This window comes from Barbus barbus, assembly GCF_936440315.1.
Source record: "Barbus barbus genome assembly, chromosome: 6".
NCBI classification, from domain to species: Eukaryota; Metazoa; Chordata; class Actinopteri; order Cypriniformes; family Cyprinidae; genus Barbus; species Barbus barbus.
In genome coordinates, this window is record NC_136734.1 from 34,043,562 (window position 1) to 34,069,891 (window position 26,330).

The following is a 26,330-nucleotide window of genomic DNA, read 5'->3' on the forward strand; positions in this document are numbered from 1 at the left end:
AGAATGCTGTTCATTGACTTCAGCTCGGCATTCAACACAATAATCCCACAACAGCTCATAAATAAACTAAACCTGCTGGGCCTTAACAATTCCCTTTGTAACTGGGTCCTGGACTTTCTAACTGGAAGACCTCAGTCAGTCCGTGTCGGCAACAACACCTCGAGCACTACAACACTGAGCACAGGTGCCCCACAAGGCTGTGTGCTTAGCCCGCTGCTCTTCACACTGCTGACCCACGACTGCACTGCCAAGTTCAGCTCCAACAGCTCAACAGCTTTTTCCCCCAGGCTGTGAGAGCCCTGAACTCAAACCACCCCGCCCCACTCTGAAACCCCATGCAAACCCCTACCTCCTGAAACATGGACCACCCCCCACCCCAAACCTTACCACACCAAAGAAAAACTGTATGGAACTTTTATTTCTTTTATTTTTTTAGCAATTCGAAGTGTGCTACACACAGGTGAGTGGGCCTGTACAAACCACCTGTAGTAACACACTCTCCTCTATGTACACTATGGACACTTTACACTATGTGGACTAAAAGAATTCATACACAAACAAACGACTCTTGTGACCTGGTTCTTTTTTAGTTTTAAAAACATGTAATGCGAACTTTGTAGTCCGATTCACACATGTATATGTTCTTTTTAGTGAATCAAAAACCTACAGTGTGAACACTGTGGACCGATTCCTAAATGATTAGCTCTTATTAGCCGCTTCTTTTTAGTAAATAAAAAAAAACATGACCAATGAAGTCTAATTCCAGAACTAATGACTCTTATGAGCTATAATTATTTTAGTGAATCAAAAACATACATTGTGATCAGTGTGGTCTGATTCCCAAACTATTTAATAAAAAATTCAAAAAGACGAGTTACTGTTTGAATAAGTCTGACTTCACTGAACTGAATTGGTCAGAGCAATTACTGAATCAACATATGATTCTCTTGCTGTACTGTAACAAATTGAAGTAGTAATATATTTTAGTTCATGCTAGTGAGACTGCCCTGAGAAATGATGCAATAATCCCACCATATTGCCTTTTCTTCTCTTCTCTCTCAATGCTCAAACATAGAGCTTTCTAGAGCTGCCTGTTTGTCGCAGTTGTGCTCGAGGCTTATGGATCGGCTTTTGATTTCTTCTTCCTTCAGCTTGATAAATCACTCTGACACCCAATCCCTCTTTCCCTCTCTCCCCCAATCTTTTCCCCACCGCTTCTCTTGCCTCTCTGTCTCTTACCCCTTTCTCTCTTCTTGATTTGACGGCAGTGTGAGCATATTAAAAGCATTGGTTTAAATTATTGGTATGAGTCATAGCAAACTCAACAGCAGACATTCAGAGTATTATTGTGAAAAGACTGAATGGAACTAGCAAGGATACACTCATTGATGGTAAAAGGTGAGAGAGAAAAGGCAGGAAAAAAAGAAAATTGCACAGTAGCTACATAATGAGTCCTTGTGTATGTGGAGGCCTACGTATGTCTTGTGTGTGATAGTGAATGTGTTTTTCTTTGGATGTGCGTGTAATCATCATTAGGTCACATTTGATTACCTCTCTGTCCTCTTTGCACCTTGAGCACCATGATAAGTGCTGCAATCTCCAAACCTTCCCCCAAGAAAAGAATTTTCCTTTGAAGCTCTTTGCTCAGCATTATAGGTACCTAGATACAACACAACCTCTATTCCCACTGGCACATGCACGCTAACTTACTTCACCACCTATTACTTACATCAGAGCATCTTGTAGACTCAGATTAGTCTGTAATAGGCAAAAGTAAAAGGAACAGATGGGTTTGACCTTTTGAATAAATGAACTAACTTGTCATTACCCATGGGGCATGATGCTATTGCCTCTCAAATTTATAGGCACTCAGGCATAAGGCTGTTTGTTCAGCTACCTTGCCTTTCAACAGGTCTAATTAACTGTATATTAAAAGCATAATGGCTTTAGATCAGGTTTTCTCTCATATAATCTTATAATCTTATGAGGGTGGGGGATTATGCTCAGAATGCCGTACTATTTTTGCAATATCGAATTTTGTGTATGTATGAACATGTACTACAAAAAAAGGCTTCTAGTGTCATCCAGTCCATAATTCTGCCTGAAATTACATATTTGTTGTCATATTATTGAATAGTGCATAGTTGTCACGGGACGTGGTTGTAGTCAAGCGCACAACAATAGAGTAAATGTAAATAGTCTTTAATGCTAATTTCAAAACAAAGGACAGGAGAATTCCTCAGCATCAACACACATATTCCATACAATAACATCAATCCAGGACAAAGGGTGAACAGAAACTGATGGCTGATAAAGACAGGCAAACAAAAGGAGCAAACGAGGTGAAATAGGACGAACGATGATTAACTAATAATTAGAACAGGAACTAAATCAAATAAGGAAAAAAACAGGAACTCAAGAGGAACACATGTGATAATAGTTTGTATGTATATGTGTGTGTATTATTTTATATAACAGGGTTATTGCAGTTAACTAAAACTAAAACTAAATACTTGAAATAAGGTTTAACTTAAAATTTAAAAACTTAATACACTAAAATAACTGAAAATAAAATAGAGATAAAATAAATAATAAAATAAAATGTAATAAAATATATGTGTGTGTATTATATATATATATATATATATATATATATATATATATATATATATATATATATATATACAGTACCCTCCATAAGTATTGGAACAGTAAAGACAAAATTGCTCTGTTGGCTGTGGAGTCAAGACATTTGCAAATATGATTAAAAGATGAATATGAGACAAAACTACAGAATGCCACATTTTATTATTAGCCGTTTAAACACATACATGTTTTACCAACTAAAAAGAACAGCACTTTTAGGGTTCATCCCACTCATTGATGTGAGCATAAGTATTGGAACAGCTGAACATAAGGCAGATATAAAAGATTAAAAGCTATTATTTAGTTGCAGATCCCTTGCACACAATCACAGCAGTGAGTCTGTGACCCATAGACATCACCAGACTCTTGGTCTCATTCTTTGAAATACTTTTCTCAGCCTTTAATGCAGCCAATCCCAATAGTTGCTTGTTTTGGGGAGTTTCTGCCTGTACTCTCCTCTTCAGCTGGTGAAATTCATGTTCAATCGGATTTAAATCTGGAGATTAACTAAGACTTTCCATTTCTTTGCCCTTATAAATTCCTTGACTGAACTGGCAGGGTGTTTTGGGTCATTGTCCTGATGCAATATGAAGCACTTCCCAATGAATCTGGTGGCATTTTCTTGAATATTGGTAGGCAAGATGGTTTTGTACCCTTCCAAATTCATTCTGCTACTGTCATCATACATTAAGTCATCAGTAAAGCTGAGAGGGCCTGTTCCAGAGGCAGCCATGCATGCCCATGCCATGACACCACCTCCACCATGCTTTACAGATGAGGCTGTATGCTTGGGATAATTTGCAGTTCCCTTTTTTTCTCCACATTTTTGCTTTCCCATCACTTAGATAAAGGTTCATCTTTGTCACATCGGTCCATAAACACAGTTCCAAAACTCTTCTGGCTCACCTTTATGCTTTTTTGCAAACTCTAATCTTGCCTTTCTATTTTTGGTGCTGGTCAGAGGTTTGCATCTTGCTGTGTAGCATCTTTAATTCTGTGTCAAAGACTGAGGACAGTAGGTGGTCAGAACATCACCCCAGCTTTCTGGAAGTTGTTGGTGATTTTACAGACACGTCTTTTAGGGTTCATTTTCACAGCTTTTATGATTTGTCTGTCATCAACTACTGTTGTTTTCTCAGCTGATCAGGTCGTTGTTGGTTGCTGGTGTCGCTGGTGGTTTCCAAACTCTTGATTTCTCCATGCCCTTTGTTTTTGCTAGTGCTCTAATTGACTTCCTCTTTTCTTTTAGCATCCAAATCACTTGCTTTTCTCTCAAAGTCATCTCCCTCATCTTCATCCTGGTTTGTGTGTCTCATCATCGAATGCAAGATTCAGAATGCAGAAGTAATGGATATAACTGATATGACACATTCCCTGCTTTTAACATCTGAAGAATTAATGCAACAGGACACAGCTGATCACTTAGAAAGACCTGTGAGGCAACTGTTCCAATACTTATGCTCACATCAGATAGAGGGATGAAACTATAAAAGTGCTGAACTTCTTAGCTGGTAAAACATCTATGTGTTGAATCCCCCAATAATAAAATGTGACATTCTGTAGTTTTGTCTCATATTCAAATGTCTCGATTCCACAGCCAACAGAGCAATTTTGTCTTTACTGTTCCAATACTTTTGGAGTGCACTGTATATTAAATGCTGCAACCAAACTGCCTTTGGGAAATTCAATACTGAACTGAAATTCAAGAGATAAATTCATCCTTAAAGGCAGGGAAGGTGATGTGGTTCAAAAACATTTTTTATTATGCTGGTTGAAAGTCTCTTCACATCCTGATAGCAATCTCAAAGTTAAGTTGTATAATAAAGCAATAAGCACCAAGAAGCCGTGGTTTACAGTGAATTTATAGCAACTAAGGGGCGATGTGAAGCGGAGCCTAACAACATGCCTTGGCTATTATAAATTCACTGTAAACCATGGCTTCACGGGGCTTATTGCTTTTATAAAACGGTTATTCCACATGTGCAGTAAGGTTTCATAAAATAAAACAGAGCAAATAAAGTAAAATGATATTAATAAAAACAGTATTCTTCCACCAAATTATAGCCGCTTTGACAGTTATACCAGTAAATTGCCGTAAAATTACCGGAATGACTTTAACGGTAAATTAAAAAAATGCGCTATTCACACAGTCAATGGCATTCCGTCTTTTTTTTCCGGAAAAAACACCATTCACACACCGTTAAATTTTCAATGTCAATGGCTCTGGATTGGCCCAGAGTATACGTCTTACTTCAGTGCGTTCTGAACTCGTACGTGCTCATACCAGTAATCTTCATTCTGTGTTCACACACAGCATCATGCCGCCAATTTACTGGTAATGTTACAGTTTTTCATACCAGTAAATTGCTGGAACAAATTTACCAGTAATTTTGATAAGGTCCTGTTCACACATGACCTCTTCACGGCAATTTAGGGGTAATTATCCAGTAAAGTCTGTATGTGTGAAAGGGATAAAAGTAGTTCCTCAGAAACAGTAGTGGTTGCAATAAAGTGGTTGCAAAGCAACATACAAAGTAAACAAAGGTGTAGGTTTGTAGAGTAATTTACAACAGCTTCGAACATGGCTCAACCAATCAGAATCATGGACCGGAACTATCCATTTTATAAATGCATTTATATATACTTATATCATCTGTGGAAAGTGTAGGACCATAAAATGTTTGTCCAATCATATTCATCGGTCCGAGAATAGGCTGTCCTACCTCCCTTTCAGCATATGTATTGGCATACCTCCACGCACCTGACATGATACATCATCAGTGCATTCCATTATGCAGCTGCAGACTGAGCAAGAATGGAAGGCGTTATTATTTTAATATTATGCGTTTTGTACCGTAATGTTTTCTCATGGGTGAATGAGACCTGAGGTTATCTGACAGCGTTGCATTCAGCTCTCCACCAACCCCTTCTCTCATTGTGTTTCTGGTTAAACTCTGGTCTGCCTGTGGTCGTTCATATGTTTTGGAGGAGGCGTGGCTTTGGAGAGTGATCTGCAGTGAGGGTGTAATCTAGTTTGGGAAGCCATGTGCTAGCCTCACTGAATTCCTATAAAAGTGTTCAGTGCATCAACCAAGTTTCCAGGCTGATAAAAACACAACACGCGCACAAACACTTGTGTTTCCTGGACATTGAGTAAAGATAGCAATCAGATTTGATCAGAAAGTGTTTCAGTTTTGTGTGCAGTATGAATAAGACATTAGAGAACAGGCAGGAGGCGGTCTGTGGGTGTGGCGTCTGAAGCTGAGACTAGTGTGCCATGAACCCGGCGGGCTTTAGGACCCCACCGTAGTAAAAGAAAGGGAAATGTTTGATGGATCGTGAAGTTCATCCAAGCTTTCTGTCGGCGTGATAATGTTACACATGATAAGAAACGTAATTTAATTCCGTGTAATTCACTTGATGGATCTGAAGCGCTGCTAACAACCGGAAGATGATGACAGTAAGCATGTGACGGGCTGTAGTGTTTGAAGATCGCTCGCTCGGTCGGGGATCTGTCAGCAGTGTGGGATAGAGAGAGAGAGAGAGAGAGAGAGAGAGAGAGAGAGAGATTTCATCAAACTGACTCACAGGAGACTGAAATGATGCGCAGATTCCTTCGCCAAACACAGCCCGAGCATCATTCAACCTAATAAGAGGCAGAAACATGCTTGCTCGGATAGACCCGTGAGCGACACACAGCAGTGACATTAATGAAGCCAGCTGTCACTCACTACACGCTCCTGAAGCCTAGAAACACGAGAGAATCTTTGACAGCTCGATTTTGGAAGTGAAACTTTTCTAGAACATCAGGACTCAGACTGATAAGGGTGCCATCGGCTTTAGCTAAATCGAAAGCAACTTCAAATCCCGGGAGCTGTGATCGGAAGATTGTTGAACAAAAGACACCCGACCAAGTTGATAGGTGAGTACAGTTATCATATCAGCGTGTTGATAGCGACGGTGTTTTGTTTCGGTCATTTACAGTAGCCGTGGTCGAGCGAGGCACTTGGCAATAAGAAGCTGTTGCAGTGCTGTTTGAACAACGCTGCTGGTTACTTTAGTGAGGAGAGCAGAAGGGGCGGTTTCTTACTCTGAGAGCCCCCTTCTGTAATCCTGATTATTACCGGCTGAATAAAACAAGACAAGAAGTTATTTTGATGATTTTATTACAATAATGCAGTCTGAATGTTCCCTCTCTCACTAAACTGCTGCCCACCCTGCTGGAAAATCCATCTTAAACTGGTAGATAGCCTATGTTTTTTGAGCTTAGCAGCTGTTCTAAGATGGGTTTAACTAGTAGACCATACTTATTTTATTTTTTATTTAATATCTTTCACATCCCTGCTGAGCCAAAACCAGCCTGTTGTTGTCTTGGTTTAAGCTGGTCTTTCTGGACAGGCTGGTGACCAGCTAAAGAAGTGTTCAAAACCCATCTAAAACTAGCACTGAACAGGCTTGAACCAAGCTAAGACCAGTCAGCCAGTTTAAGCTGGTTTTCCAGCAGGAATAGCAGATGATGGCTAGTTTTACAAACTGGTATTTGTTAGTTTTTTGTCAGCTCCCACCATTTATAAGCCTTATTCATAATTTGCTGATTAAAAAAAAAATCACAGAAAAATCATTACATTTTATCATATGTTATGTAAAAACCACAAGTATATCTATTTTTGTGTCACTGGTATATAAGGGGTTTAAAATGTTACTGATTTCAATACAGACATTAGGGAATGGAAGATAATAGAGTTTTGTCCGAATCCCTCAACAGCATGTTATTTGGGGTTGTAAATAATATAAAATAGAATAAAATAATATAAAGAATAAAATATTGACCTGTTGGATTGGTTCTGTAACACACACCAGATTGCTATCCCTTCTGCCTCTGTAAATCTAATCCTCATAGATTCTACTGTGATTCCAGCTGGACGGGAATGCCATGAAACAGTCATGCAGAGGAATAGAACAATGCGGTTAAATACAGCTGTGTTTTACTGCTCTTACTGAATATATCTTTGCCTATACTGAGCGTGTACTACAACAGGAATTTCTTATCTGCTTTAATTGCCAATTAGATGGCTGTTCTCCAAATGTAAGCTACTAGACGCAGTATTTATAATTTTTAGTGCACCATAGCCAGCACAGTTGCAGGGGCTGCTGAGAGCTGGATGTGAGAGAATAATTCAGAGGTTATACATCTATTGGTGACACTTCAGCAGTGCTCAGTCGCTCCTGGTGAGTGTGAGAGAAGATGCCGCGAGCTTCCTGTGTCTCTGTGTGAGTGTGTTAAACTGATAACATGCAATCAGCATTTATTAAAATGCAAGCGAGAATCAGACTGCTCTGTCAGTCATAATGTTGCTGAATATATGCTGACCACAGACAGAGGGGCTGAGCTAGACAGTTGTGCTAGACAGTCTCTTTATCAATATTTTACAAGAGAGGAGTCTTTCAGAATAGTGTCTTGCAGATGACTATATAAATATTAATTTGACGCCGTCTTATAAATGACATCAAAAATGGCAGATTTGTTTTGTACTTCATTTTGTCAGAACTACACGTCGTCTTTTACAAGTCTGACAGTTCTGTTTATAAGCTTATCAGGAAAAGCATTAAAGTTTTTTTAACTTATAAATGTTAATTTGATTGCCATCTCACTGTTACATTATAATAACGTAAAACTGCATTTGCAAGCCATTTTACTTCCATAATCTGACATTGTTCATTTATTGTGATATCTCGTTTAATGCATTCATGTTTTGTCTTGTGCTGTGTGGCTCGCAGCTTGTGTATTTCATTGGCTGCGTGCTTTCATGTTGTCATGTCTTGTGTGAACACGCGGCTTATGAGTATTCTCATTAGCTGCGTGTTCGTGTCCTGTTTTGCACATGGCTGGTGATTTGTTTTGCTGGCCGTGTGCTTGTGTTTTTGTTTTGTGTAAGCACATGGCTTTTGTCTTAGTTTTCTGTGTGCCATGTGCTCTCATGTCAATTGTCTTGACCCCACCAATCTTGTTTAGGGATGTAACGGTATGAAAATTTCTTATCACGATTATAGTGACCAAAATTATCATGGTTATCAGTATTATCACGGAATTGTTCAAATGTGCTGGAGATGTTCAAAAAGTACTGACACAAATCAATTCAAGTTTTATATTTAAAAATCAACAAATCATAAATAAAATGCCATTTTGTTTACATAATCACTAAAACAATAACATTACCAATGATCTTCAGATAACAGTTTAATAGCATATTCAAATATCTAATGTAAATGTTCAAATAAAGCTCTGAAAAAGTTTCATAAAACGGTAAACCTCACATTTCAGCCTTTAAAAAAAGAAAAGAGTTAGGTCATAATGATAATTGATTAATAAAGGATTATATGTGTTTTATCTACTCCATAAATAATTGTAGATAACTTATCTGAATTGTTTAAATGTGTAAATTGTTTAAATCCACATAAGCTTGTTTTTCATCAATCGGTCAAAATTTACAGCAGGGCATGCAAATACGGTCCGTTTTTGGCCAGACAGAAACTGCACACAGGCTGAATGTAAGTATAAGTCTCTGTAAATCCATTCTCTGACAGCAGGTGGCGCTTTATATGGAAAAACTGAATTACAGCTATTTCCTGTAAACTCCGTGGACAAAGCAACACTTCTTTAGCTATTACATGGAGCGAATATGAAAACAAAATGCCATCAAATCATTTCTGAAGACAGTCAGAACCTTCAGAGGTACATTCATATAATTAATTAATTCATATATTCATTTGTATAATTCCCTCAGCACTCTTTTAAAACGTCCCAGCTCTTTCTACTTTCTTTCAAGTACTCTGCGAGCTGTCCGCACGTGAGACTGTTACTTAAAACTCTGCTTTATGCCGGACAGTATTTATTTATCGTGAGTTGTTCAAATCGCGGTAATCTAATACGGTTTTAATGATAATTCAAATATGAAACGGTAATACTAACCATGGGGAATTTTATCATGATTTATCATCAAACTGGTAATCGTTACATCCCTAATCTTGTTACCTGATTATTGGTTAATTTGCCCCACCTGTGTTTATCTCGTTACCCTCCTCATTTGCTCCCTTTATAATCTCCTTGTGTTTGCAGTCCTGTGCCAGTTCGTCGCCGAATGCATCCTTTTCCTGCCCTGCCGTGCCGTGCCTTGTCTTGTCTTGTCTTGTCTTGCCAGCTGTCCTGTTTTTGTTTTATTTTTGATTAATAAAAAGCCCATTCTCCTGCACCACTGAGTCCTCGCCACATCCCTTTACCCAACCCTGACTAGATTCTCTTGTATTATGATTTATAATTTAAAAAAGACATTAATCATTACTAAGTGTATATTCACTGTAATGTGGTTTTCTAGGATTCTGCATGGTGTATAAATCTTGCATGACGACACATTTGAATCTGAAACAGGATGTTTGACAAGAAAAAAAAATGTAGTGCGAGACTTGATTTTATCCATTATTCCGTAATGAAGTGGATTGCAAAAAGTGGGCATTACATACTATAATGTAGCTGGACCTGAATGTGTTTTTTTTTTAAAACGATGCTTAAATCACTGTTATTGATTAACATTATCCAGTGACGTCAATGTAAAAGGATTTGTAAGATTTTTATAATAATCGAAATCTTTAAAGTCAGCATGAAATGGAAATTGTTATTAATTAAGGTTTCTGATCTTACTGTGAGTGATTCATCCAGACGTGTTCATTTATTATTTTAATCAAAATGGCATAATTTGATCTTCTGGTGATGTATGCCAGAATTCTCAATTTAGTCTGCTTAACCCAACCGCTTTCTTAATTTCGACTGCCTCCTGTTGAACCATGCCATACATGTTTCCTTTATCAATAATCGTTATGACTCAGATACTAAAGAAAAGATCCATTGCTACTTCTGCTACATCACAACTTTAAAACGATCACGCAAAGTATGTCCATTTCTGCAGTATTTCATGTTGACTTTAGAGGAATGCAACATTTAAACTGTATTAACAGCAGTGTTTCTTCCTCTTTGTTGTGTGCAGACTTGTCTCATTGCCGAGGGGGAAATTGCAGCAGAGTCACCTCTGCTTTGGGTTAACTCTGATTCAGCAATAAAAGGCACTGGAGAATACTGCGCTGTAGTGTAGCACGCCTCCTCCTCCTCCTCCTCCTCCTCCTCCTCCTCCTCTGTGCATACACAAACACATACACGCACACATCGCACCTCTAGTTCCTCTTGTGTAGTGTGAGTGAGGGAAGCCACAGTGTTTACTACTGTCAGAGACTTGAGAGACAATCAGAGAGACGAGAGAGGGGGTGGGGCGGGGGCACAAAAACAGAGTTGATGAGGACCTCTGTTGTGCTCCTGTCAGATATTTTCTGAGAGCGGGAGAGGAGCACAGAGAACTGGAGTGTATGGCGACGTGTCACGTCAATCTCAGGAGGCAAGAAATTTGAAGAGACAGAGAAAGAATCCTCTGAAAGTAAGTGTCGTTAGGACATTTTGAGACATTATCACAAACCTAAAAAAACATTGAAATGATCTAAAACTTGGTAAGGTTAGCATTTAGCATGTTATTTTGCTATACTAATGCATTTTTAATGTTTCAATTTGTATAAATGAACGATTGAAAAAGCATAATGAAAGAACACAAATTAACAACAGTATATTTGTAAATTAACCATAACCTAAATTCATAATTGCTTTAATACTTTATAATAAGTGTTCATTTGTTAACATTATTCAACTACATTATGAACTAACAATGAAAAAGCTTTTATTAATCTTAGTTAATGTTAAATGTACCATTTTGTAGTTATTTGTAAAGTACTTGGTAATATTATTTGGTGAACCTGAGCTAACATGGACTAACAATCACAGTTGTATTTTTAATAACTAACAATAACAAAGGTTAGTAAATTATGTGACAAATGTAATAATAAACTAATGTTAATCAATAGGACCTTATTGCAAATTCTTGCCATAATAAATAAAATAAATTACTAATGTTAACAAACTGAATCTTAAAGTTTTACAATCATCTTATTTCATTAGTCTCAATGTTCAATATGTAGAGCCATATGAAAATTAATTCAGACCCTGCATGCATAGTGCAACAGGATGCCTGTTTGGCTTAATCAAATTTTAATGTTCAGGATGCCCTTGATAGGCCATTTGTTTTGTTTGATTTTGCTGTGTAGGTTTGAGCACTGCACATTAATTTCTAGCGAGATTTTGTTCTGAACAGCAGTGAACTAGAACAATGCTTGCAATCAGCACCGTGGTATTTTGTATAAACAGGAGGTGTGTGAGAGTGTGCATGTACTGAAGCGTACGTCTTTTATTCCTGCCGTTGTCATCTTACGATGAAAGCCCAGATTACTGTGCATTTGTGAGGTGAATTAGTCTGCTTACAGACTCCACATCATGCATCCTTTGTAATCCTTGACTTAATTCTATAGCTCAGGCTTTGTGATCTCTCTGTGTATTGAGATAAAGACAGGGGCCTTTTGTCATCACTGCATCAGAACTCCAGTGATGCAGCCTATTGACCATGACATGCTGCAGTCAAACACGTCCCTCTCATCCCCAGTAATTCCACTATGAGTGCGCAGTAAGACCAGGATTTATGCGTGGGTCATTGTCATTCCATTTGAAAAATACAATATATTTTTATTTCTAAACGTCCTGATTGTGTAGAAATTACATATAATGGAATGCCATATTTAGAATTATAAAATGCATATTATATAATATTTTCCTGTTCTGGCCTCTAATTGGTCAGTTCCAGTGCTGTTAAATACATTGCAGAAAAAACAGCTACTCTGCATGTCACCCATAATAAACCATTATTTTTGTTGCATCATGACATCCTATTACGTTAGGTTCTATACCTTCTCTAGTGCCTGGTATTTGATTAAATTAATTGACCAATATTTTGACCCATTTTAAGATTTAAAATTTTAAGAAAACTGAATAAAAAAAAAAAATGAAGTTTTACATTTATTAAATTAATTAATAACATTTATTTAATAATCAACACTCAAATAAAAACTGAGTTGTACAAACATGTTATTTGCACATTTTTGCAATTTTTTGATAACAGAACTATGTTTCTACTCCAGTGTGTTTTTATAAACATACAAATGGTAACTGTAATAAAAGTTGTTTTCATGACAGATTTTTTCAAGCGTACTTTAAATAATGAAGAGGTGAAGTAAAAATATACCAAAAGTTTAAGTAAAAACATAATGAATATGTAATATAGTGCATTTAGCAGAATGCTTCTCTCTAGAGTTATTTCTTTTGCTAGTTAACTCAAGTTTATGGACATTGAATGAATTTCCGGAGGTAAAGTTACATGAAAACTGGATATGCTAAACCTTCTTGTTGCTTATCTTAAATTTTTCTCACCTGTTCCAAGTTATGTATTTTTCTCAAGTAGGGATAACTGCAGGCTTGAGCAATGGGCGTGGCGAAAGGTTAGGGCGTGCCAAAAGGTAGGGGCGTGGAGAAAGGTCTTAATGATTGGTCGACAAAGCTGTCTGTCAGGGTGTGGGGGTAGATTTTGTTGTACTGATTCACCTTTCGGAACGCCTCATTTCAGCACGCCCATTGCTCCATGCTGCAGCTACCCCCGTCTCATTTTTCTTGATTGTGTATGTGTAATGCAAAGCTAACAGGATATGTACACCTCCCCAAGCGGTCATGTGAAATCAGTCCGTAATTGTACCTGCACTGCAGAGACAGAGCTTCTATAACCTGGTGCTTGTCAGTTAGCGGCGAGATTGTATCTCAGGCCCTTGAAAAGGCCACAGATATAGTTTGTGTTCCTGCCCCCCGCTGGGTGCTCTTGCTTACTGCCATCCTCTGCTCTGAGACGCTCTGTTCCCATAAATAATTCCCTCTGTGTGTCAAAGGGCACAATCACATTGTCTGTCTCCTTCTCTCTATGGCCCCTTTACACCTGGATGTAATATCTGGATGTTCATTCGCTGGATTGTATTTATCTCCACTTACCTGTGAAAAACGGAAACGTTACTAGCATAATGCAACACAGGCTGCATTAACAAAATGTTCCCTCATTTACCAAATTCTAAAAGCGTTGGGGATTATTTAAAAGGTTTTTTATCATTTTGACAGATGAAAAAGACAGTAAAGGGATAGTTACATATTTTTTTTTGACTTCCATTCATACACATGTGAAAGCGGGAGACTAGAAATGCAAGCTCAAATGATTTTTGCTGCATTCTGAAGTTGCATTTGGTGAACTCTGACGGTAATTGAATATCACATGAAGTCATGTGACCACGTTGCATGATTCAGTTTAATACTCTCCTCCCATAAATTTTGTGTCTGAAAGGGAAACTCCTATAAATGCATATTCAATAAGGTCGGGCGCAAAAATAACTGTTTCCACGCCTTTTCAGCGCTAATTCTTCACTGCGAGTCTTTAGTAAAACCTGACAGTTACAATTTTAATGCCAAAAGATGGTTTGCTCGTGCGAACTGTTGATAAATCTGGCCCTTATCACTTATTGTAAATTAAGTACAAAACGAAAATGGATATTAATTCTGAGATTTGATAAAGTTTACATTTAACAATGTTGTTAAGGTATTCATTTTTAAAGATGAACTTTAAATAATTTACAGTAAATGTAATTATAACAGTATATATGTCCATTATATCAACTGATACAGATAAAATATTGGTACTGTCATATCATTCAACAGCTGATATGATACGGATATATCATGCATCTCTATATGAAGAGTTAATTTGCAAAAACTTCAAAATTTACAGTTCTCAAAAATCATGTTTTTTCATTGTGCATTCCAATTATTCTCAATCAAACTGCAGTTGGGTTATTTTGATTAGGTTAAAAAAATAACTAAAAACAATAAAAACAGGATAACATAATAAAAAACATGATTTTTGAAAAAAAAAAAAAAAAATGGAGTTATCTGTTTTTGCAAATAAACTCTTCTTATATACTGTATCTCAACTCCTCAACATTTATTCTTTTGTCAGATGTGGTCAGAATCCAGCCCTGACAACCTACCCTGAAACGTTTTAGATCACTATCCAATCATAATGCATCGTGGTTGCTTTTACACCTGGTTTTTAATGTGTTCAAGTGCTGTTTGATTGTGTTCCAATCACTGAAAATGCATGTTTTTAACAAAAATAACTTTATTCAACAGTTTCTTCTCTTCCCTGCCAGTCTTCAATGCAAAAAAGTATTATTGTATGCTTCATAAAATTACAGTATTTTAACGATGTCCTTACGTTTCTGGGCCTTGAACGTGGTAGTTAGATTGTTATCTATGCAGGGTCAGAAAGCTCTCGGATTTCATCAAAAATGTCTTAATTTGTGTTCCGAAGATGAACGAAAGTCTTACGGGTTTGGAACAACATGAGGGTTAGTAATTAATGACAGAATTTTCATTCTTGGGTGAGCTATACCTTTAATACCAGGTGTAAAGGTGGCCTGTCTGTTTTTGTTAGGTAAAGTATAATCGAAAAAACAGTTCTGGTGGAGGTGTGTAGTGCGAGAACAGTGTATCGAAACAAAAAACACCAGTTTGTACCAAATTCACTGTGATATAAGTCAAAGGATGGTTTCCTGTGAGCTCAGTGGCAGTGTATTTTTGTCTGTGTGTGGAGTTAAGAAGCCTGCTATCAGCCCTGTGCCCCACTAGTCACTGTCTCCATGCTCTTCTGAGCTTCCTTTTAAAGGAAGAAAGAGAAAAAAGCATCAGAGGGTCCGTGGAAACACTCAGATTTTAACACATTGCAAAAGCTAATCCCTCAGCCTGAGGATTCCCCCAAAATATTCATCATCAATATGCATGCATGAGAGGGAGAGAGGAAAGAATGGAGGAATAGGGCAAGTGAGACATTCAATATGTTAAAAAGGTTTAGGTCATTTGCTTACCTCATATATCTGCTTTAATCTCTTAAAACTAGTATGAGGTCAAATCATGTAAGTAGTAAGCCATATTTTAATGTGAAAGCAATATTAAAAATTCAAAATAACAGGGATAACATTTAGACCTTCAGGGAATGTTAGAGAAGCATTTTGATTCATGGTTCTCCATCATCATGTGACCCTGGACCACAAAACTAGTCATAAGTCTCATTGGTATATTTGGTATATACTTATGCGTTTCTAAAGACTTTATTTGGACAATTTTAAAGGTGTTTTTCTCAATATTTCGATTTTTTTTTTTTTTTTTTTTGCCCCCTCCAGATTTTCAAATAGTTTTATCTCAGCCAAATATTGTACTATCCTAACAAACCTTACCATACATCAATGGAAAGCTTATTTAGCCAGCTTTCAGATGATGTATACATCTCAATTTTTTTTAAAAATTGACCCTTATGACTGGTTTCGTGGTCCAGGGCCATATATGGGTTTCTCAAAAATCATGTTTTTATATTTCAGATGTCGTTTCTATGATCTGTGCTTCTTATAAAAACCTGACATACTGGTTAAATATTATGGTAACACTTTACTTGAAGTTATTATGTATAATGCATTATAAACAGGGGTCATGCAGGTGCGCATGTGTGACTAAAATAAGAAATGTGCTGTGTAAATAAGTTCAGACTACTCATTTGCGTACCGATGTGGTTGACAGCTGTTAATGCACAATTACCATTTTAGATCGACAAACTGTAATACTGTATAAGATTTCTATTCGAACTGAAAGCATAAATCTATAGGCTATCCGCTGACATTTTCAAAGCACAATGCAAAATTTGTTTATACTACAAATAATTACTTGCTAGCAACCCACCTAATTGTATTTTTATTTAATACTCCCTTTTATTTTAAAATATAATAGTATTATTACACTTCATTAATTTATTTATTTTATGTAAAAAGTGCAATAATAACATTTTACTGTTATTAATTAATTTGTAGTTTGTAATGTAAGTAATTTGTTATTAGTTCTTTGCACAATCTGACTCTGCTGCAGCCTAGATTTAAACTGCTGGTTTTGTCTGGCCAGAGGAGGATGACACTATTTCCCCGTCTAAATACTATAAAGCTGATATAAATATGCCTTGTAATGCACCTTACTATGCATTGTACAATCTCATGAATAATTTTAACCACATACATTATAACACTTATCAATTCATTGTTACACTATGCATTTTAAATTCAGTTATAATTATTTACGACAAGATATAATGCATTATACCCTTTAATAAGCCTTTATTGTGTGTTATACAATACATAAAGGCTTTAAGTAAAGTGGTGTTACCATTATTATTTATCAGTTCATGTTTAACTAATGTCAACCAAGATTATTTAAGCAATGTTGCTTGTTACTTTTGTAAAACAGTTCAATAAATAAGATAATAATACTGGGTAAATAACATTTTAGACACAGTATTACTAGTAATGGCTATATTGTTGTTTTACTGTATTTTTTTTATCAAAATATTGAGCATAAGAGACTTCTTTTAAAAAGATTTAAAAAATTCCTCCGATTTTGAATGCTAATGTTGAAAGCATAATTCTTAAGACTTCATTACATAACCATCTTCAGTCTTTGTTTTATAACTAAATTTAGAGGCGTTTTGAGCCTTTGCAGGTGTGTAACAGCAGGAACCTCCTCTACACTGATTGAATCAGGTTTCTCTGCTCTGACACGACTGATTTGCTGATTTAGACAGTGATCTACAGATTGTGGAACTGTGGTTTTTGTTGTTGCTGTGTTCAGTGACAGGTGAAGCAACGGAAGGAGCAGATGGCTCCTGCCCGTGTCCCATTCTTATTGCTCAGTGTGAAAATCTGTCATTAGATCATCTCCGGCCTGTAAAGTTTTTGATTAGCCCTGTATCTTATTTCGTTGTAGCCGTGTTTTCATATGATGGAGTCCAAAAGTCTGAGACCACATTGACAATTTTGTATACAAAATTTCAAAAATTGAACATGGGAAATTATAAAACATTATTAACATGTATTAATATTACATAACATTATCTAAAATAATAATAAAACAGTTTTAGAAATTTTAAACATTGGCTTGTAACAGTCACCAATATCAAATGTCACATAAAGAATCACCAATGAATAGATGACTATATTTCCCTTAGAAGAGCATACAACTTCAACATCAAACATTACAAATGACTGGACCATATTTCGTGTAGCAGTGCTGTTCATACTTGGAGGCAAAAACCTTTTAAAGGTGTAATCAGATCTAAAGTCCTGAGTTAACACAAATGTCCTTAGTTCATCACAGCATTGTAGATGTTAGGATATTACAAGGATAAAGTCCAAGATCATGCACGGCAGTGGTCCATAAAATAATTCAGAAGAAATTCCAAAGTTGAAGTGAATAGTAAATCAGAAACATTGACCAGTTGAGTCAGGTGAATACAAAAACCCTCTAGACAAACAATACAACACGAGGTTCAGGAAGCAAAGTACATTTCCCATTATAAAACCTCTGATAATATTAAAGAAACAAAGTAACTTACACTGAGATGTAGAACACAAATGTTCCTCAATAAGGGTTTGACAAAGCATGGCGAGCAAACACTCCCAGCTCACATGTGTCCTTACTCAAACTTCCCACTCCTCAGGCTGTGTTCGAAATGGCATACTTGCCTACTGCTTACTGCTTACTACCCAGTACACAGTGCATACCGACTACTATTTTTTAAAGAATAGTGTGTGTACAGTATACAACAGTATACAATAAGCAAGTAGTCACATGACAAACACTGAATATTAATTCAGCCCCGCTGTCAAGGTTGTTACCTTACAAACAAATGTGCTAACCATTCTTTTTACAAAGGCTTGTTAAAAAGACTTCACACAAGTAAACAATGCTATATTGCCCAATTGAACTCATTTCATAATTGATAGACTTTACATATTGGACAGAACTGAATCAACACTGAGCTGTCTTTAACTGAACAATGATATTTTTGGCAGTTACACTAAGTGGAAAAAGCAATATATTCTAGTTACACTAAGGGCAAATAATGATAAATTCTATTTACACTAAAATAACATTTTCTTTAGCAACAGACGTGTAAATAGTAGTTAGGTGGCAGATATTTATTCAGTACTGTAGTACATTATAAAACCGTATGCAATAACATATTGAGTGTAAATTGTCATTATAAATTTTATTAGATGAATGCCACTTTATTGGGACAAAAACCTACCTACATCTAAGCATACATAAAACTGTATTATTAATTAGGTGCTTTATTTCCACTTTTCAGATATTTACTTAATTTTTTCTAGTCTGGTATGTGATGGGAAAAGGAGAAGCACGAGTTTGACAAAAGCTGGAATCGAACTTGGGTCGATCTCGTCAAAAGCTCACATCTTTTACTCTCTGCGCCACTGATGCTACAGACATGCATGTGTCTTTTGCAGTGCTGTTTATCGCAGCCAGGCATTGGTGGGCGGAGTTTATGTAAATAGCCTCTGCCAACAAATTTGTCCTTATAGGACACTCCGTTTCTTTTTAGAGCTGCTTGACAGGGGAATTGAATTCTGTTTGCATAATTGAAATATTATTTGTATTTATATTATATTGCTGCAATATTATTATTTCTTAATATTTTTGAAACAATCTAAACTCAAGAGATAAAGGTGGCATAATTTGGCTTGATTGGAAAAGTGTACAATTGATTGGAAATTAAAGTACAATTTATGTCCTACTAATGATATTGTTTTTAGATGCACAGTGATGGTTTGTAGTTTACATGTATATGTATATACGTACATACACAAGTCTTACATTTATAATTACTATTTCCCGCCTCCAGTTCACTCACGTGTTTGAAGATGAAACGTCACACGTTGCATTCTGGGAAACCGTATCCCATGCAGTGTCTTCAGATGCATACATCAATCAAATTTCAGCCAATGTAGCAGGTAATCCGGGCATTCCATGCATACAGAAAATTCACATACTATTCACAGTATACACACAGCATACTGCAATATAGTAGGAGTTGTATGATAGTATGCCATTCCGAACACAGCTTCTGTACTGATTTCAGTGTACTTGAGTTATATTTAGCAGATTCTGGCAAATATAGTAGGTCATCCAGGTATTCCATGCATACAGAACATTTGCATACTATGCGCAGCATACATACTGGATACTGCAGAAATAGTAAGAGTAGTACGATAGTATGGCATTTCGAACACAGCCTTATTCTCTGATCTAGAGAAACTTCACTGACAATAACTCCCTTGTGCTCCTTGTACTCCCATGACTGGGAGTAAAATTACCACTTACTTTAATCACAGAAGTAAGGTAACAGCTTACTAGATCTGTTACAGGCTTATTTATTTTTATTCATCTCATTTTTAATATTATTCTTTTTTAAATTTTGAAATATTATTTTTTTCAATTCAACATTCACTCCAGTTCTTGTGCATAATATAGTTTGTATTTTATATAATTTGTAAAAGTTCTTGTAAAAGGTCTCAGACTTTTGAACCCCATAATTGGAATTTGAACAACAGATCTATTTTTCTGTTTAGTCCTTCTTGCATTTTGTTTAGCTTTAGACTAAGAGGAAAACATGTTTGACCTTTCCTTGTGGCCTAAAATGTTCCTAAAAGGCTTCACTTCGCTTCTTGAGTATTTTGTGTCAGAAAGCACAGGTAGAGAAGAAACTCAATCCTCTCTGTGGGAGCTGCTTCTTGCTGCTAAATGAGATGGCCAGATGAAACGGCAAATCTTCATTACTTTAGTGCTCTGTGCTCAAAACTATTAGAGCGGTCAGCGTTCAATGCTTTCATATTAGACTCCAGATTAAATCTACTAAAATAGCCTTGTTCGTCTCACTGTGTGTACACAGGCCAGGCTTCACCACAGGAGTTATGGAAAGGGATATGTTTTCACCGGCCAATTAATCACATCACTAGAAGACAGGGTTTGGAAATAAACAACCCCCAAAGCCCTCAATCTGGAGACTAATTCTTCCCTCAAAAGATGGCAGGAGCTTGTAAACACATTTTGAGGGAAACTTTGAGGAAACCTTTGCATTGAGGAAAGCTGCAAACCAGTGATGCTAAACTTTGACATAGCTTAGATGTGACGGTAGGGAGTCACAGGTGTTGTTTTTTCCCTCTTTGAAAAGCTTTTTTAGTTTATTGCCCGAAGGAAGAATATCGGTTTAGAAGGGGAAGGAGATTTGTGACAAAAATTGTAATTGTGAATCATTGGGTTGACAGTGAATCGATTCAAAAGCAAATTCGATTGTTGCAAATTCAATTCAGTACATAATTTGAAACCCAGTTTCAAGACAGCATATCAGAACCCTTCGATGTCAAAAGCGGTGTGAAATAAGGCTGTGTCCCTGCTCCTACCCTGTTTTTTCATCTATTTTTCCATGCTCCTAAAACATGCTTTTGGGACTGCTACCGAAGGGGTGTATTTACGCACCAGATCAGATGGGCGACTTTTCAACCTTGCAAGACTGAAAGCAAAGACTAAGTTGCGCAAGGTCATCATTAGAGATCTGCTCTTTGCTGATGATGCTGCTATCATCTCACACTCTGAACAGCAACTTCAGCGCCTTATGGACAGATTTTCCCAAGCAAGTGTCTACTATGGACTAACTATTAGCCGGCAAAAGACAAAAGTACTAAGTCAAGATGTGGATATTCCTCCTGTCATTACTTTCGACAACCACCTACTTGATGTTGTCCACCAGTTTACATATCTTGGGTCCACCATTAGCGACAATCTGTCTCTTGACACGGAGATAAACAAGCGTATTGGCAAGGCTGCAACAACCCTATTCCGACTCACCACTCGTGTCTGGGGGAATAGTAAGCTGTCAACTTCTACCAAAATGGCAGTGTATAATGCCTGCATTGTCAGCACTCTACTGTATGGCAGCGAAATATGGACAACATACAGCAATCAAGAACGAAGGCTGAACAGCTTTCACTTGCGCTGCCTTCGCCAAATCCTTAGCATAAAGTGGAGCGACAAAGTACCTAACACCTGGGCCCTTGTACGTGCTGGTCTCCCCACCATGTACACGCTGCTTAGACAACGCAGGATGCGCTGGCTCGGCCATGTACACCGAATGGAAGATGGCCGTATCCCAAGGGAGATCCTGTATGGCGAACTAGCCTCTGTCAAGAGATCTGTTGGCCGCCCCCAGCTGCGTTATAAAGATGTCTGTAAGCGTGATATGAAAGCTCTGAACATCAATTCAGAGAATTGGGAAAACGCTGCAGCTGAAAGCAACAGGTGGCGCAGTTTCCTTCAGATACAGCTTAAGTTGGGGGAGGAACAGTCCCGGACCTTAGCGGAGGAAAAGAGAGACAAGAGAGCAAATAGAATCCCAGATGACACCGCCACAATTAAACATACATGCATTCACTGTGGCAGAGTCTGCCTCTCCCGCATCGGCTTAATTAGCCATAGCCGGTGCTGTTCCAGAGGCGTTGACACGACTTCACGACAGGGCACATCTTCCATAGTCGAGAGCGACTGAAGGAGGCCAAGAAGAAACCAATCATTGAGCAACACAAACAATTCATAAGAATGTTGCATATGAATTGGGCAGGATTTGTTATCAGTGCAGAGAGAAACCAAAAGAACATATTCATCTTATTAAGAATAAAGAAAGTGAAAGTGAAGTGACATACAGCCAAGTATGGTGACCCATACTCAGAATTTGTGCTCTGCATTTATCCCATCCAAAGTGCGCACACACACACACCCGGAGCAGTGGGCAGCCATTTATGCTGCGGCGCCCGGGGAACAGTTGGGGGTTCGGTGCCAAGGGCACCTCAGTTGTGGTATTGAGAGTGGAGAGAGCGCTGTACATTCACTCCCCCACCTACAATCCCTGCCAGCCCGAGACTCGAACCCGCAGCCTTTTGATTACAAGTCCGACTCTCTAACCATTAGGCCACGACTTCCCCACTAGAAGGATGACTTGAAATGTCGTAAACTATGTGGCTGTGAAGCACTGACCTGATTGTCTATGAAGTGTTGAGGAGGTTGCTGTGGGAATACTTAGTGAGTCCAGCCCACTTGAGTGTTAGAAGAAAATTGGAGAGATCAAATACCCTTTATCTCACTCAAATCGGCAATGACTTGAAAGCCGTCAGTGACACCTTCAGATGCGTCTGCAGGAAGGCAGAATACAGTTAGAAGAGCATAGAAAAACTATTCCCATTCTTTTTATATTCTGAGGAATCCGTATGAGTGAGTTGAATGCTGATGATAGAATCTGTAATTATTCACATCATCATTGATTGGTTGTGTATCAGGATTACACAATTTGACCATCATAGAAATAGTTCAAGTCTGATTTCATAAGCTCCTTTCTGCTAATTATAAAGAGTTTTGCTCTAGCATCAGGCAGAAATTTTCACAAAGTTTTGAGAGTAAACTATTGAGTGTTTTATATCATTTTCAAGAGTGTCATGGCACTGTTATGAACATGCTTCGCAGACTGACGCGGAAGAGAAGAAATTGTAAAATAAAGTTATTTTTGTTTTCTTTTCACACAAAAAGTATTCTCATAGCTTCATAAAATTAAGTTTGAAACACTGAGGTCACATGGACTGTTTTAATGATGTCCTTCCTACCTTTCTGAGCCTTGAATGTGGTAGTTCCTTTGCTGTCTATACAGGGTCAGAATGCTCGCTGACTTCTTTAAAAACATCTTAATTTGTGTTTCAAAGATGAACAAAGGTCTTATGCATTTGAAAAGACATGAGGGGGAGTAATTAATGACAGAATTTTATTTTTTGGATGAACTATCCCTTTCTGAGATGGCGAATGGCATATATTGACATCCTGCTCGGTCAGGTTCCAGACCTCATCAAAAACATGATAAACGTTGGCGATATATAAAGCAGGTCCTGGCTAAATCTATTCTAATATGGTGATTAGAAATGAGCCATTAAAACAGATTGCCTTCCCATCTGCATGGATTGGACGGCTTTTGCAGACAGCTGGATCCTGAGAGAGAACACAAGACTGGATACACTCTTATCATGAAGCAGCGCTGTCTTTGCAGAGGTTGTTTTCTTATCGTGAAGATAATGTTTTGCCAGAAGCTTAATTTTGTTTTCATATATTACATTTTGATTCTGCTTATTGAATTTAATTCAAGAAAGTGAGCGAGTGCAACACAGTTCTTGAACTTAATTACATTGCAGCCAATTTAATTCAAGAAAGGGAAATTTACTTAATTCATTTGCATTGAGACTGCTTAAATTTTCTTAGGCCATAACTGGATATATAGAAATCCGGATCCAGATTTACACCAGGGTAATTTATGTACTATTAAAATATTTTGAATTAGCATTTATTCTCAGTTTTCATTTGAACTTTAAGTTGTTTTCAGTCATTTTGATGTGCTTTTGCTATTTTTGTTTTTGTTTGATTAATTTTGCACAGTTGCCAAGGCATAATTTCTCATTTTCAATTTTTTTAATGTTCAAGTTATTCATCTAATATTTATAATTTATTTAAATATTGTATTATTTAGTTTTATTTAGCAATAACAACACTGACCTTTTGTTAATTTAATCTAGTATTTTGTTGTATTAGACCACAGCGAGTGAACATGTAACATCTTCCCTGCGTATGTATTCATACTGTACAGTATTTCAAACAAGAGTATTATTTGCAGATTTCATGCATTGAAAGTCATTTCAAGATGTTTCTGCTTGGTCTTTTATTGCCGTGGAGCTGTTTTTAGTCTCTAGTGATTGTATCTCCTGATATGGCCAGCATCATGTTTGTCTTTTGGCATAATGACCTTTCGCCACACATAGTGTTACACAGGGAGCTGTCATATCACCATAAAAACACTGTCTTTCTGTTATACTGCTGTCCAGTGAGGCCTCTAGAGGAGACAAAGGACATTAGATGAACTGTTGACAGTGTATATGTTCAGACAGACTATATTACAGTACGTTATATATGACTATGTGCTTAATTATTGACAAAGCAATGCCATTTTATGTTAAGAGCTCATGCTATGCACTGTGAAACTAGTCAATAAAACAGCTCAGTGCTGTCCACATATTACTCCTGTGAGATACAGAAATATACAGCATCATTAAAAGGACTGTGGTTGGATTTCCCAAATCCCTAAGTAAAATGTAAATACAGTATGCTAATGTTGCATTACCTTTAAAGCTTTTTTTCCCTCGTCGACATTGTCCTCACAGGACTCATAAATCTGCAAGATGAAATGTAAAGAGGCCTGATTGTAGATTAACAATGCAATAATCCTTCCAAAAAGCCACGAATGTGAGAGACATTCAGTCCTCAAAATTAATATCCTTCCTTTTAGTCATATAATGTGAGTTTCTTTTTCATGCAGTGAGAGTGAGTTCAATATGTGTCTATAGTAGCGAACCATGCAACATTTCAACCTATTCGCACACTGAAACATTTTGAGACTCATAATAGTTGTGCGTTTTGAACTATTGAAGTTGTGAATTAGGTTGATTTGTCAAAGTAAAGATGTTAGAACAGTGTTGATTCTTTTCTCCTTGAAATAGGTTGTGCTTTTGCACAGTAGTGTTGTATGACATCTAAGATAGATTTTCTTTAAATTAAATCAGAATTCTCAGAATTCTTTTCCAGTGGGTTTTATTTGATTGTCACTAACATTGTCTTCTCCCTGATTTCGCTTCTAGGAAAACCATTAAAAATTGTATTTTTTTTAATCACTGTCAAAGCCATTACTCTGTGCACAGAGCTTGTAAACTCTCTCACTTTTACACACATGCAGTCAGTCCATGTGTTTTTCCAGCTCCTCTCTTTTCAAGCCTCCAGTGCTGTTAATTGGATTTGCCCAGATGAAGGGCGACACAATTACACTGGCAATGGTAAATTTCACAACATGTACTCAGAGAAGCACATCAATTTCTTGCCATCAAACAAGATCTGCAGTTAAACGAAGTCTAGTTTTTGGATCCATATTAGTTATTTTCTATGAAGAAAGACAGTATTCTATTTACATTTATGTATCCAAATGCCCAATTCACCTCATTGTTAACATTAGTTAATGCATTAGGTATCGCAAACTAACAATTAATACAATTTTGACAGCATTTATTAATTTCGAACAGTAGTAATTTCTAAATATACTCTTATATATATTTAAATATATCTTTTGCATTTTAAAGTTAATTTGTTCATATAATATGTTCAAAAGTTTGAAGACATTAAGAAATGAATATTCCTTTATTCAGCAAGTCCAGATCAAAATTGACAGACGTTTACATTCAAACTATTTCAAATAATTGCTATTTTTTACATTTTAACATAATAAAAAATAGTAAGAAGAAATTATTCTTGAGCCAGCAAATCATTAGAATGATTTCTGAAGGATCATGTGACACTGAATATAAATATATTCAAATAGAAAACAGTTATTTTAATTTTGAAATAATATTTCTGAATGTTACTGTTTAACTGTATTTTTCAAATAGTTCTTGGCAGTTTAAGGAACATCTTTCAAACTAATTATTTTTGAATGGTGTCGTACATTAATTAATTATGAACAATAGCAAAACTGAACATTAACCTCAGTTAATAAATACTGCAAAAAATGTTGTTCTTTATTAGTTTGTCTTATCTACGCATTTAACTACTATTAGCAAATTGAACCTTACACTGTATTGAAAAGTGTTAC

The 26,330-nt window shown here is 36.8% G+C and overlaps 1 protein-coding gene across 2 annotated transcripts in view; it reads left to right on the forward strand.

Annotated features, from left to right (window-relative positions):
* Positions 1 to 5,941: 5,941 nt before the first annotated feature.
* LOC306871428 (calcium/calmodulin-dependent protein kinase kinase 1-like) overlaps positions 5,942 to 26,330 on the forward strand; it is an 86,963-nt gene continuing 66,574 nt past the window's right edge. Inside the window, exon 1 of one of the 2 annotated variants that reach the window (XM_079419345.1) lies at positions 5,942 to 6,568. The gene's annotated coding sequence lies outside the window, so the exon portion shown is untranslated. Of the gene's footprint in view, positions 6,569 to 10,842; positions 11,127 to 26,330 lie in introns of those variants that run through there. The other variant, XM_079419346.1, reaches the window with a different exon arrangement.